General features: G+C 40.2%; 1 protein-coding gene across 1 annotated transcript in view; it reads right to left on the bottom strand.

Moving 5' to 3' along the window:
* Positions 1-12,500, bottom strand: part of map2k6 (mitogen-activated protein kinase kinase 6) — a 50,605-nt gene that overhangs the window by 33,859 nt on the left and 4,246 nt on the right. The gene's annotated exons all lie outside the window — the stretch shown is intronic.

Below are 12,500 nucleotides of genomic sequence, written 5' to 3'. Positions count from 1 at the left end.
CATCTCCATATATTTTTCGGTGAAAGTATACATATTTTTTTTTTGCGAAATTCACTGAAATTTAAGTGAATGACAACCGTACTGTAAACAGTCGCTGGCACTTTTATTCACCCGGTTCGTCAAGATGGGTATTAATCACACAGAAAATAAACCATTTAAGTAGCACAAAATTACATAACACAAATAAAATAGAAAAAAATATATTTCTACGTAAAATGCATCAAACCCAGATAAAAATAAATACATTTGCAGGCAGGCAGTTTGTGATTTCCCTTCCTGGTTCGATGACCCGCCCTACCTTGCCTCTGATTGGCCTGTTCCTAACCAATCGTGACTCATCATAGTAAACAACCAACCAATCATGGATGTTCTTAAACATGCAAGCACGTCTTGGAAGGAGGAAGGGGAGGGGTTTAAAGGCCTACTGAAACCCACTACTACCGACCACGCAGTCTGATAGTTTTTATATCAATGATGAAATATTAACATTGCAACACATGTTTACTAAATTGCAATTTTAAATTTTGCGCCGAAGTATCCTGCTGACGTCACGAATTGTAGAGGACATTTTCTTCCAGCATCGTTCCCAGCTATTAAGTCGTCTGTTTCCATCGCAAAATTCCACAGTGGAAGAGGGGTTAGTGCGTCTGCCTCACAATACGAAGGTCCTGCAGTCCTGGGTTCAAATCCAGGCTCGGGATCTTTCTGTGTGGAGTTTGCATGTTCTCCCCGTGAATGCGTGGGTTCCCTCCGGGTACTCCGGCTTCCTCCCACTTCCAAAGACATGCACCTGGGGATAGGTTGATTGGCAACACTAAATTGTGCGAATGTGAGTGTGAATGTTGTCTGTCTATCTGTGTTGGCCCTGCGATGACGTGGCGACTTGTCCAGGGTGTACCCGGCCTTCCGCCCGATTGTAGCTGAGATAGGCGCCAGCGACCCCAAAAGGGAATACGCGGTAGAAAATGGATGGATGGATTGGACCACACACACAAAGTAAAGTGTATTATGCAGCGATCATTTCGAAAGATCGTGTTTCGAAGAAGGTCCCTTACGAAGGGCAGAGATGGGCATCGCCAACACCCGTCGACTGGTGCTGAAGAAAGGTGTGGGGCCGACCTTCAGGTTGTACGAGTACGACCATATAATCTCACTAAAACACTAGTAACACAATAAGCAGATAAGGGATTTTTCAGAAGTATCCTAGTAAATTTGTCTAATAACATCTGAATCACTCCCACTGTCCTAGTCTTTTTTTTTCTTTTTCTAGTCCTTCACTCTCATTTTCCTCATCCACGAATCTTTCATCCTCGCTCAAATTAATGGGGAACTCGTCGCTTTCTCGGTCTGAATCGCTCTCGCTGCTGGTGGCCATGATTGTAAACAATGTTCAGATGTGAGGAGCTCCACAACCGGTGACGTCACGCGCACATCGTCCGCTACTTCCGGTACAGGCAAGGCTTTTTAATTAGCGACCAAAAGTTGCGAACTTTATCATCAATGTTCTCTACTAAATCCTTTCAGCAAAAACATGGCAATATCGCGAAATGATCAAGTATGACACATAGAATGGACCTGCTATCCCCGTTTAAATAAGAAAAATCTCATTTCAGTAGGCCTTTAACATTATCAACAATATTTAGACTAGTTCCTTATTCTCTGTGTGTAACATGTTCAGCCACTTCCTCCATAAGAATGCTACATGAAAATGATACTTGTAAAATATACTTAAATAAAGAAATGCAGTTTATTTGCCATAAAAGAGGTGATTATTATCAGCTTAGAAGAGCAGTTTCACAAAGTGTATAGAATAGAGACACATTAGTTGCTAGCTGCTTTTCAGCGGGGGGGGGGGACTAAAAATAAATACGACAGCCAGAGAGGAAACTTCAGTATTTGTGATCGGCATTGAAAGGCATTAACTAGCAAAAATGATCACATACTTTTTCACGAATATCGTCCGATACTGATCGGTGGCCAATTGATTGGCACATTCCTAGACCGATATCCAATAAGTCACTTAACCGACGATAAATGATCATTAAAGTCGGTAGGTTCCCCGGTGTTGATAAATCGCCATGTTCATACTTCAAGAGCATCCACATTTTTCAGCGCTTTTAGCGGCTACGCGCATTCGTACCATAGCGGAATGAAAAGAAAGAGGGTGAATTATCTTGTCCTCATTAAAGGCCTACTGAAATGAGATTTTCTTATTTAAACGGGGCTAGCAGGTCCATTCTATGTGTCATACTTGATCATTTCGCCATATTGCCATATATTTGCTGAAAGGATTTAGTAGAGAACATCGACGATAAAGTTCGCAACTTTTGGTCGCTAATAAAAAAGCCTTGCCTGTACCGGAAGTAGCAGACGATGACGTCATCCTCACATTGTTTATAATGGGAGCCTCCGACAGCAAGAGCTATTCGGACCGAGAAAACGACAATTTCCCCATTAATTTGAGCGAGGATATTGATAGCGAAGGACTAGAAAAAAAAAAAAATTATAAAGTAAAAAAAAAAAAAAAAGGCGATTGCATTGGAAGCGATTCAGATGTTTTTAGACACATTTGCTTTACTTTGAGCTGTAATTTGACCCCCTTAACATGCTTCAAAACTCACCAAACTGGACACACACATCAGAACTGGAAAAAATTGCGATTTAATCAACAAAACCTAACCCCAAAACTCAAAATTGCGCTCTAGCGCCCCCTATGAATAAAACACAGACAAAACTGATCCTAGGAAAAAAAATCAGACAAAACTGCCTGTAACTTCCAGTAGGAATGTTGTAGCGACATGAAACAAAAACCTCTATATAGGTCTCACTTAGACCTAGATTTCATACACTGACATCCTTCAGCAAAAATCAACAGAAAGTTTGCAATTCCCCCTTCAAAACAAAAGTATTGTAAAAACACTCACCTTAGCCTCTTTGAGCTGTAATGTGACCTCCTTAACATGCTTCAAAACTCACCAAACTGGACACACACATCAGGACTGGCGACAATTGTGATTTAATCAAGAAAACCTAACCCCAAAACTCAAAATTGCGCTTTAGCGCCTCCTATGAATAACACACAGACAAAACTGCTCCTAGGAAGAAAATACAGACAAAACGGCCTGTAACTTCCAGTAGGAATGTCGTAGTGACATGAAACAAAAAAATCTACATAGGTCTCACTTAGACCTAGATTTCATTCACTGACATCCTTCAGCAAAAATCAACAGGAAGTTTGCAATTCCCCCTTCAAAACAAAAGTATAGTAAAAACACTCACCTTTGCCTCTTTGAGCTGTAATTTGACCCCCTTAACATGCTTCAAAACTCACCAAACTGGACACACACATCAGAACTGGCGAAAATTGCAATCTAATCAAGAAAATCAAACCCCAAAACCCAAAATTTCATTCTAGCGCCCCCTAGGAATAAAACACAGACAAAACTGCTCCTAGGAAGAAAATACAGACAAAACTGCCTGTAACTTCCAGTAGGAATGTCGTAGCGACATGAAACGAAAACCTCTATATAGGTCTCACTTAGACCTAGATTTCATACACTGACATCCTTCAGCAAAAATCAACAGGAAGTTTGCAATTCCCCCTTCAAAACAAAAGTATTGTAAAAAAACACTCACCTTAGACTCTGAGCTGTAATTTGACCCCCTTAACATGCTTCAAAACTCACCAAACTGGACACACACATCAGAACTGGAGAACATTGCGATTTAATCAAAACACCTAACCCCAAAATTCAAAATTGCGCTCTAGCACCCCCTAGGAATAAAACACAGACAAAACTGTTCCTAGGAAGAAAACACAGACAAAACTGCATGTAACTTCCAGTAGGAATGTCGTAGCGACATGAAACGAAAACCTCTATATAGGTCTCACTTAGACCTGGATTTCATACTCTGACATCCTTCAGCAAAAATCCACAGGAAGTTTGCAATTCCCCCTTCAAATCAAAAGTATTGTAAAAACACTCACCTTAGCCTCTTTGAGCTGTAATTTGACCCCCTTAACATGCTTCAAAACTCACCAAACTGGACACACACATCAGAACTGGCGAAAATTGCGATCTAATCAAGGAAACCTAACCCCAAAACTCAAAATTGCCCTCTAGCGCCCCCTAGGGATAAAACACAGACAAAACTGCTCCTAGGAAGAAAATACAGACAAAACTGCCTGTAACTTCCAGTAGGAATGTCGTACAGAGATGAAACAAAAACCTCTATGTAGGTCTCACTTAGACCTAGTTTTCATACACTGACATCCTTCAGCAAAAATTAACAGGAAGTTTGCAATTCCCCCTTCAAAACAAAAGTATTGTAAAAACACTCACCTTGGCCTCTTTGAGCTGTAATTTGACCCCCTTAACATGCTTCAAAACTCACCAAACTGGACACACACATCAGAACTGGCGAAAATTGCGATCTAATCAAGGAAACCTAACCCCAAAACTCAAAATTGCACTCTAGCGCCCCCTAGGAATAAAACACAGACAAAACTGTTCCTAGGAAGAAAACACAGACAAAACTGCCTGTAACTTCCAGTAGGAATGTCGTAGCGACATGAAACGAAAACCTCTATATAGGTCTCACTTAGACCTAGATTTCATCCACTGACATCCCTCAGCAAAAATCAACAGGAAGTTTGCAATTCCCCCTTCAAAACAAAAGTATTGTAAAAACACTAACCTTAGCCTCTTTGAGCTGTAATTTGACCCCCTTAACATGCTTCAAAACTCACCAAACTGGACACACACATCAGAACTGGAGAAAATTGCCATTTAATCAAGAAAACCTAACTCCAAAACTCAAAATTCCGCTCTAGCGCCCCCTAGAAGTAACACACAGACAAAACTGCTTCTAGGAAGAAAATACAGACAAAACTGCCTGTAACTTCCAGTAGGAATGTTGTAGCGACATGAAACAAAAACCTCTATATAGGTCTTACTTAGACCTAGATTTCATACACTGACACCCTTCAGCAAAAAGCAAAAAGAAGTTTGCAATTCCCCCTCCAAAACAAAAATATAGTAAAAACACTCACCTTAGCCTCTTTGAGCTGTAATGTGACCCCCTTAACATGCTTCAAAACTCACCAAACTGGACACACATCAGGACTAGCGAAAATTGCGATTTAATCAACAAAACCTAACCCCAAAACTCAAAATTGCGCTCTAGCGCCCCCTATGAATAAAACACAGACAAAACTGATCCTAGGAAAAAAAATCAGACAAAACTGCCTGTAACTTCCAGTAGGAATGTTGTAGCAACATGAAACAAAAACCTCTATATAGGTCTCACTTAAACCTAGATTTCATCCACTGACATCCATCAGCAAAAATTAACAGGAAGTTTGCAATTTCCCCTTCAAAACAAAAGTATTGTAAAAACACTCAACTTAGCCTCTTTGAGCTGTAATTTGACCTCCTTAACATGCTTCAAAACTCACCAAACTGGACACACACATCAGAACTGGCGAAAATTGCGATTTAATCAACACCTAACCCCACAACTCAAAATTGCACTCTAGCGCCCCCTATGAATAAAACACAGACAAAACTGCTCCTAGGAAGAAAAAACAGACAAAACTGTCTGTAACTTCCAGTAGGAATGCCGTAGCGACATGAAACAAACACCTCTATATAGATCTCACTTAGACCTAGATTTCATACTCTGACATCCTTCAGCAAACATCAACAGGAAGTTTGCAATTCCCCCTTCAAAACAAAAGTATTGTAAAAACACTCACCTTAGCCTCTTTGAGCTGTAATTTGACCCTTAACATGCTTCAAAACTCACCAAACTGGACACAGACATCAGAACTGGCGAAAATTGTGATTTAATCAAGAAAACCTAACCCCAAAACTCAAAATCGCCCCCTAGCGCCCCCTAGGAATAAAACACAGACAAAACTGTTCCTAGGAAGAAAATACAGACAAAACTGCCTGTAACTTCCAGTAGGAATGTCGTAGAGACATGAAACAAAAACATCTATATAGGTCTTGCTTACACCTAGATTTCATACACTGACATCCTTCAGCAAAAATCAACAGGAAGTTTGCAATTCCCCCTTCAAAACAAAAGTATTGTAAAAACACTCACCTTAGCCTCTTTGAGCTGTAATTTGACCCCCTTAACATGCTTCAAAACTCACCAAACTGGACACACACATCAGAACTGGAGAAAATTGCCATTTAATCAAGAAAACCTAACTCCAAAACTCAAAATTCCGCTCTAGCGACCCCTAGAAGTAACACACAGACAAAACTGCTTCTAGGAAGAAAATACAGACAAAACTGCCTGTAACTTCCAGTAGGAATGTTGTAGCGACATGAAACAAAAACTCTATATAGGTCTCACTTAGACCTAGATTTCATACACTGACACCCTTCAGCAAAAAGCAACAGGAAGTTTGCAATTTCCCCCATCAAAACAAAAGTATAGTAAAAACACTCACCTTAGCCTCTTTGAGCTGTAATTTGACCCCCTTAACATGCTTCAAAACTCACCAAACTGGACACACATCAGAACTGGTGAAATTTGCGATCTAATCAAGAAAACCTAACCCCAAAACTCAAAATTGCACTCTAGCACCCCTTAGGAATAAAACACAGACAAAACTGCTCCTAGGAAGAAAATGCAGACAAAACTGCCTGTAACTTCCACTTAGAATGTCATAGCGACATGAAACAAAAACCTCTATGTAGGTCTCACTTAGACCTAGATTTCATTCACTGACATCCTTCAGCAAAAATCAACAGGAAGTTTGCAATTCCCCCTTCAAAACAAAAGTATTGTAAAAACACTCACCTTAGCCTCTTTGAGCTGTAATTTGACCCCCTTAACATGCTTCAAAACTCACCAAACTGGACACACACATCAGAACTGGCAAAAATTGCAATCTAATCAAGAAAACCTAACCCCAAAACTCAAAATTGCACTCTAGCGCCCCCTATGAATAAAACACAGACAAAACTGCTCCTAGGAAGAAAATACAGACAAAACTGCCTGTAACTTCCAGTAGGAATGTCGTAGAGACATGAAACAAAAACATCTATATATGTCTTGCTTACACCTAGATTTCATACACTGACATCCTTCAGCAAAAATCAACAGGAAGTTTGCAATTCCCCCTTCAAAACAAAAGTATTGTAAAAACACTCCCCTTAGCCTCTTTGAGCTGTAATTTGACCCCCTTAACATGCTTCAAAACTCACCAAACTGGACACACACATCAGAACTGGCGAAAATTGCGATCTAATCAAGGAAACCTAACCCCAAAACTCAAAATTGCACTCTAGCGCCCCCTAGGAATAAAACACAGACAAAACTGTTCCTAGGAAGAAAATACAGACAGAACTGCCTGTAACTTCTAGTAGGAATGTCATACAGACATGAAACAAAAACTCTATATAGGTCTCACTTAGACCTAGATTTCATTCACTGACATCCTTCACCAAAAATCAACAGGAAGTCTGCAATTCCCCCTTCAAAACAAAAGTATTGTAAAAACACTCACCTTAGCCTCTTTGAGCTGTAATTTGACCCCCTTAACATGCTTCAAAACTCACCAAACTGGACACACACATCAGAACTGGAGAAAATTGCCATTTAATCAAGAAAACCTAACTCCAAAACTCAAAATTCCGCTCTAGCGACCCCTAGAAGTAACACACAGACAAAACTGCTTCTAGGAAGAAAATACAGACAAAACTGCCTGTAACTTCCAGTAGGAATGTTGTAGCGACATGAAACAAAAACTCTATATAGGTCTCACTTAGACCTAGATTTCATACACTGACACCCTTCAGCAAAAAGCAACAGGAAGTTTGCAATTTCCCCTTCAAATCTAAAGTATTGTAAAAACACTCACCTTAGCCTCTTTGAGCTGTAATTTGACCCCCTTAACATGCTTCAAAACTCACCAAACTGGAAACACACATCAGAACTGGCGAAAAGTATGATATAATCAAGAAAACCTAACCCTAAAACTCAAAATTGCGCTCTAGCGCCCCCTAGGAATAAAACACAGACAAAACAGCTCCTAGGAAGAAAACAGACAAAACTGCCTGTAACTTCCAGTAGGAATGTCGTAGCGACATGAAACAAAAACCTCTATATAGGTCTCACTTAGACCTAGATTTCATTCATTGACCTCCTTCAGCAAAAATCAACAGGACGTTTGCAATTCCCCCTTCAAAACAATTGGGGGGAATTGAGGGGGAATATTATGATGCGTTCAAGAGTCTGAGGGAAGAAGCTGTTACAGAACCTGAAGGTTCTGCTACAGAAGCTGCGGAACCTCTTTCTAGAGTCCAGCAGTGACAACAGTCCTTGGTTGGGGTGGGAGGAGTCTCTGCAGATTTTCTGAGCCCTGGTCAGGCAGTGGCTTTTTGAATACGCACAAAAACTGTTTTTAATAGCATGGGATAATGCTTTTTATACTGTATTTTTGTTTTATGTAGTGTATGTCTACTTGGACGATGGGTTCTGCAATAAAGTTTGATTGATTGATAGTTAACATCATTTAGTTAAACACATGATATATTTTGCATTTTCTCCTCCCAGTATACTGGGCATGTTGATTATCGGCACCTATTTTGCATATTATAGAATGCAGACCTGCAAAATGGATTGCACACCTTATTCTGCTCACTTAAGAGCCGCCATCCACTTTGCACATGTATCAGCTTTGCGTGTGCTATCAAATTTGCACATGTTTTAGTACACACAAAACATTTAGTAAATCAAGCACTAAGTCTTGCAACAAATTTAGATTTATTTCCTCAAAGTTGGACCAAATTTTTTAGAGATGTCCGATAATGGCTTTTTTGCCAATATCCGATATTCCGTTATCGTCCACCTCTTAATTGCCGATTACGATATCAACCTATACCGATATATATAGTCGTGGAATTAACACATTATTATGCCTAATTGTGTTGTTATGCCCCCCCGCTGAATGCATTAAACAATGGAACAAAGTTTTCCAAAATAAATCAACTCAAGTTATGGAAAAAAATGCCAACTTGGCACTACCATATTTATTACTGAAGTCACAAAGTGCATTTTTTTTTTAACATGCCTCAAAACAGCAGCTTGGAATTTGGGACATGCTCTCCCTGAGAGGGCATGAGGAGGTTGAGGTGGGCGGAATTGAGGTGTGTGGGTGGTGAGGGGTATTTATATTGTAGCGTTGTGTTACGGTGCAGATGTTCTCCCAAAATGTGTTAGCCATTCTTGTTTGGTGTGGGTTCACAGTGTGGCGCATATTTGTAACAGTGTTAAAGTTGTTTATACGGCCACCCTCAGTGTGACCTGTATGGCTGTTGACCAAGTATGCATGCAGGTGTTATGTGATTGGGCAGTACCTTTAAGGTTTATTGGCGCTCTGTACTTCTCCCTACATTCGTGTACCACACCGTACAGCAAAGTTTTAAAAAGTTATACATTTTACTTTTTGAAACCGATACTGATAATTTGCGATATTACATTTTAAAGCATTTATCGGCCGATAATATCGGCATATCGGACATCTTTACGAATATTCCTTTTTTTTGTTTCAAGCCATATAGAATAATATGTAATCAAACATGATGATGATGACGTATATAAACGAAAAAGTATATCCCGATATATTTGTACTTAAACTCGATATTCCATATATTTTCCGGTAAAAAATATTTATATAAAGATATTAATTTTTGAGCGAATATACAGTGAAATTGAAGTGAATGACGACTGTACTGTAAACACTTTTATTAACCCAGTTAGTCAAGACGGGTATTAACAGCACCGAAAATAAACTGTTTAAGTAGCACAGAATTACATAACATAATTAAATTAAAAATGTACCTTTCTACATCTAATAGATAACATAGTTGTGCAAATAATATAAAATGTATCAAACATTAAAAAAAAAAAAATTTAAAGGCAGGTACTTTTTAATTGAATTTTAATGGGATGTGTTGTGATTTCTCTTCCTGGTTCAATGACCCGCCCTTTCTTGCCTCTGATTGGCCCGTCCCTAATGTGTTGCCCTACTTTTAACCAATCGTGACTCATCATAATAAACCCACCAACCAATCACGGATGTCCAAATGTAGTTAAGCAGATATCTAGATTCGATTTTTAAGTTAATTAGATTTAATGTAAAACTGTACTTTTTTTAGCTGTGAACCGGAATGGATTATCAAAAACCGTACTAATTACGGGAAAACCGTAGTTGTAGGCGAGTATGCAGAAGTTGACGTTTTATTTACTAGTTGGTAGGGCTGGGCGGTATATCGAGTTTGTAATATATGTCGATATATTTTTTAACAAAATACGAATTAAAAACATAATAGCGATATAAATTATTTCACGTTAAAATGACCAAACATCGCTTATTCGTTGTGTTCCTTGATTCTCCCCCGCTCGCCCTCCATGGGCTACTAAACCCCTCCCCTTCCTCCTCCCAAGTACAAATAGCTAAAAAAGTTAGCACTTAGCACACACGAATCAGGTGTCCTAATCACAGGTGCATAAAATCAAGCACTTGTGTTTATGTTGTGTTACGGTGCGGATGTTCTCACCAAAATGTGTTAGTCATTCTTGTTTGTTGTGGGTTCACAGTGTGGCGCATATTTGTAACGGTGTTGTTTATACGGCCACCCTCAGTGTGACCTGTATGGCTGTTGACCAAGTATGGAGACGGTTTCTACAAACATTTGTGAAAGAATGGGCCGCTCTCAAGAGCTCACTGATCTCCAGTCTTGAAATTTTCCTCGCTCCTAAATATTCCAAATTCAACTGTCGGTTTTATTATAGGAAAATGGAAGAGTTTGGGGAACAACAGCAACTCAGCCACCAAGTGATAGGTCGTGTAGACTGACAGAGAGGGGTCAGCAGATGCTGAAGTGCATAGTGCAAAGACTTTCTGCACAGTCAGTTGCTACAGAGCTCCAAACTTCATGTGACCTTCTAATTAGCCCACGTACAGTACGCAGAGAGCTTCATGGAATGGGTTTCCATGGCCGGGCAGCTGCATCTAAGCCATGCAGTACACCACCAAGTCCAATGCAAAGCGTCGGATGCAGTGGTGTAAAGCACGTCGCCTCTGGTCTCTAGAGCAGTGGAGACACGTTCTCTGGAGTGATGAATCACGCTTTTCCATCTGGTAAACTCATGGACAAGTTTTGAGGTTGCCAAGGAGAACGCTACATTTCGGACTGCATTGTTACGAGTGTGAAATTTGGTGGAGGAGGAGTTATGGTGTTTTTTTTTTTTTTTTCATTCCAGGAGTTGGGCTTGGCCCTTTAGTTCCAGTGAAATAAACTTTGAATGCTCCAGGATACCAAAACATTTTGGACAATTCCATGCTCCCAACCTTGTGGGAACAGTTTGGAGCCCTTTCCTATTCAAACATGACCGTGCACCAGTGCACAAAGCAAGGTCCATAAAGACATGGATGACAGAGTCTGTTGTGGATGACCTTGACTGGCCTGCACAGAGTCCTGACCTGAACCCCATAGAACACCTGTGGGATGAATTAGAACGGAGACTGAGAGCCAGGCCTTCTCGACCAACATCAGTGTGTGACCTCACCAATGCGCTTTTGGAAGAATGGTGGAAAATTCCTATAAACACACTCCACAACCTTGTGGACAGCCTTCCCAGAAGAGTCGAAGCTCTAATAGCTGCGAAAGGCAGGTAACCAAATACTTTGTGTATATCGAGTTTAAAGGCCTACTGAAAGCCACTACTACCGACCACGCAGTCTGATAGTTTATATATCAATGATGAAATATTAACATTGCAATACATGCCAATACGGCCTTTTTAGTTTACTTAATTGTAATTTTAAATTTGGCGCTAAGTATCCTGTTGATTGTAGCTCGGATTGTAGCGGACATTTTTTTTCCAGCCGGATCCAAGCTATAAGTCGTCTGCTTTAATCGCATGAATACACAGTATTCTGGACATCTATGTTGCTGAATCTTTTGCAATTTGTTCAATTAATAATGGAGACGTCAAAGAAGAAAGATGTTGGTGGGAAGCGGTGTATTGCGGCCGCCTTTAGCAACACAAACACAGCCGGTGTTTCCTTGTTCACATTCCCGAAGGTGAAGCTTTACTATGGAACAGAGCGCTCAAGCGAACATGGTTCCTGACCACATGTCAACCGGCAGGTTTCAGTGAGAAAATGGTGGTAATAAGTCGGCTCTTACCGTAGGCATGAGCGAAGCTTGCGGACTCTCTTGCCTCCTCCCACCGGAGACACTGGCGGTGGCCACACCCTTCCGACTTTCAGGTACCATATAATCTCACTAAAACACTAGTAACACAATAAGCAGATAAGGGATTTTCCAGAATTATCCTAGTAAATGTGTCTAACAACATCTAAATCGCTCCCACTGCCCTCTGCTTTTTTTTTTTCCTAGTCCTTCACTCTCACTTTCCTCATCCACGAATCTTTCATCCTTGCTCAAATTACTGGGGGAATCGTCGCT

This window comes from Nerophis ophidion, linkage group LG23, assembly GCF_033978795.1.
Source record: "Nerophis ophidion isolate RoL-2023_Sa linkage group LG23, RoL_Noph_v1.0, whole genome shotgun sequence".
In the NCBI taxonomy this organism is placed as follows: domain Eukaryota; kingdom Metazoa; phylum Chordata; class Actinopteri; order Syngnathiformes; family Syngnathidae; genus Nerophis; species Nerophis ophidion.
The sequence above is the reverse complement of the archived record's forward strand: the minus strand, read 5'-3'. Positions and strand labels throughout refer to the sequence as shown.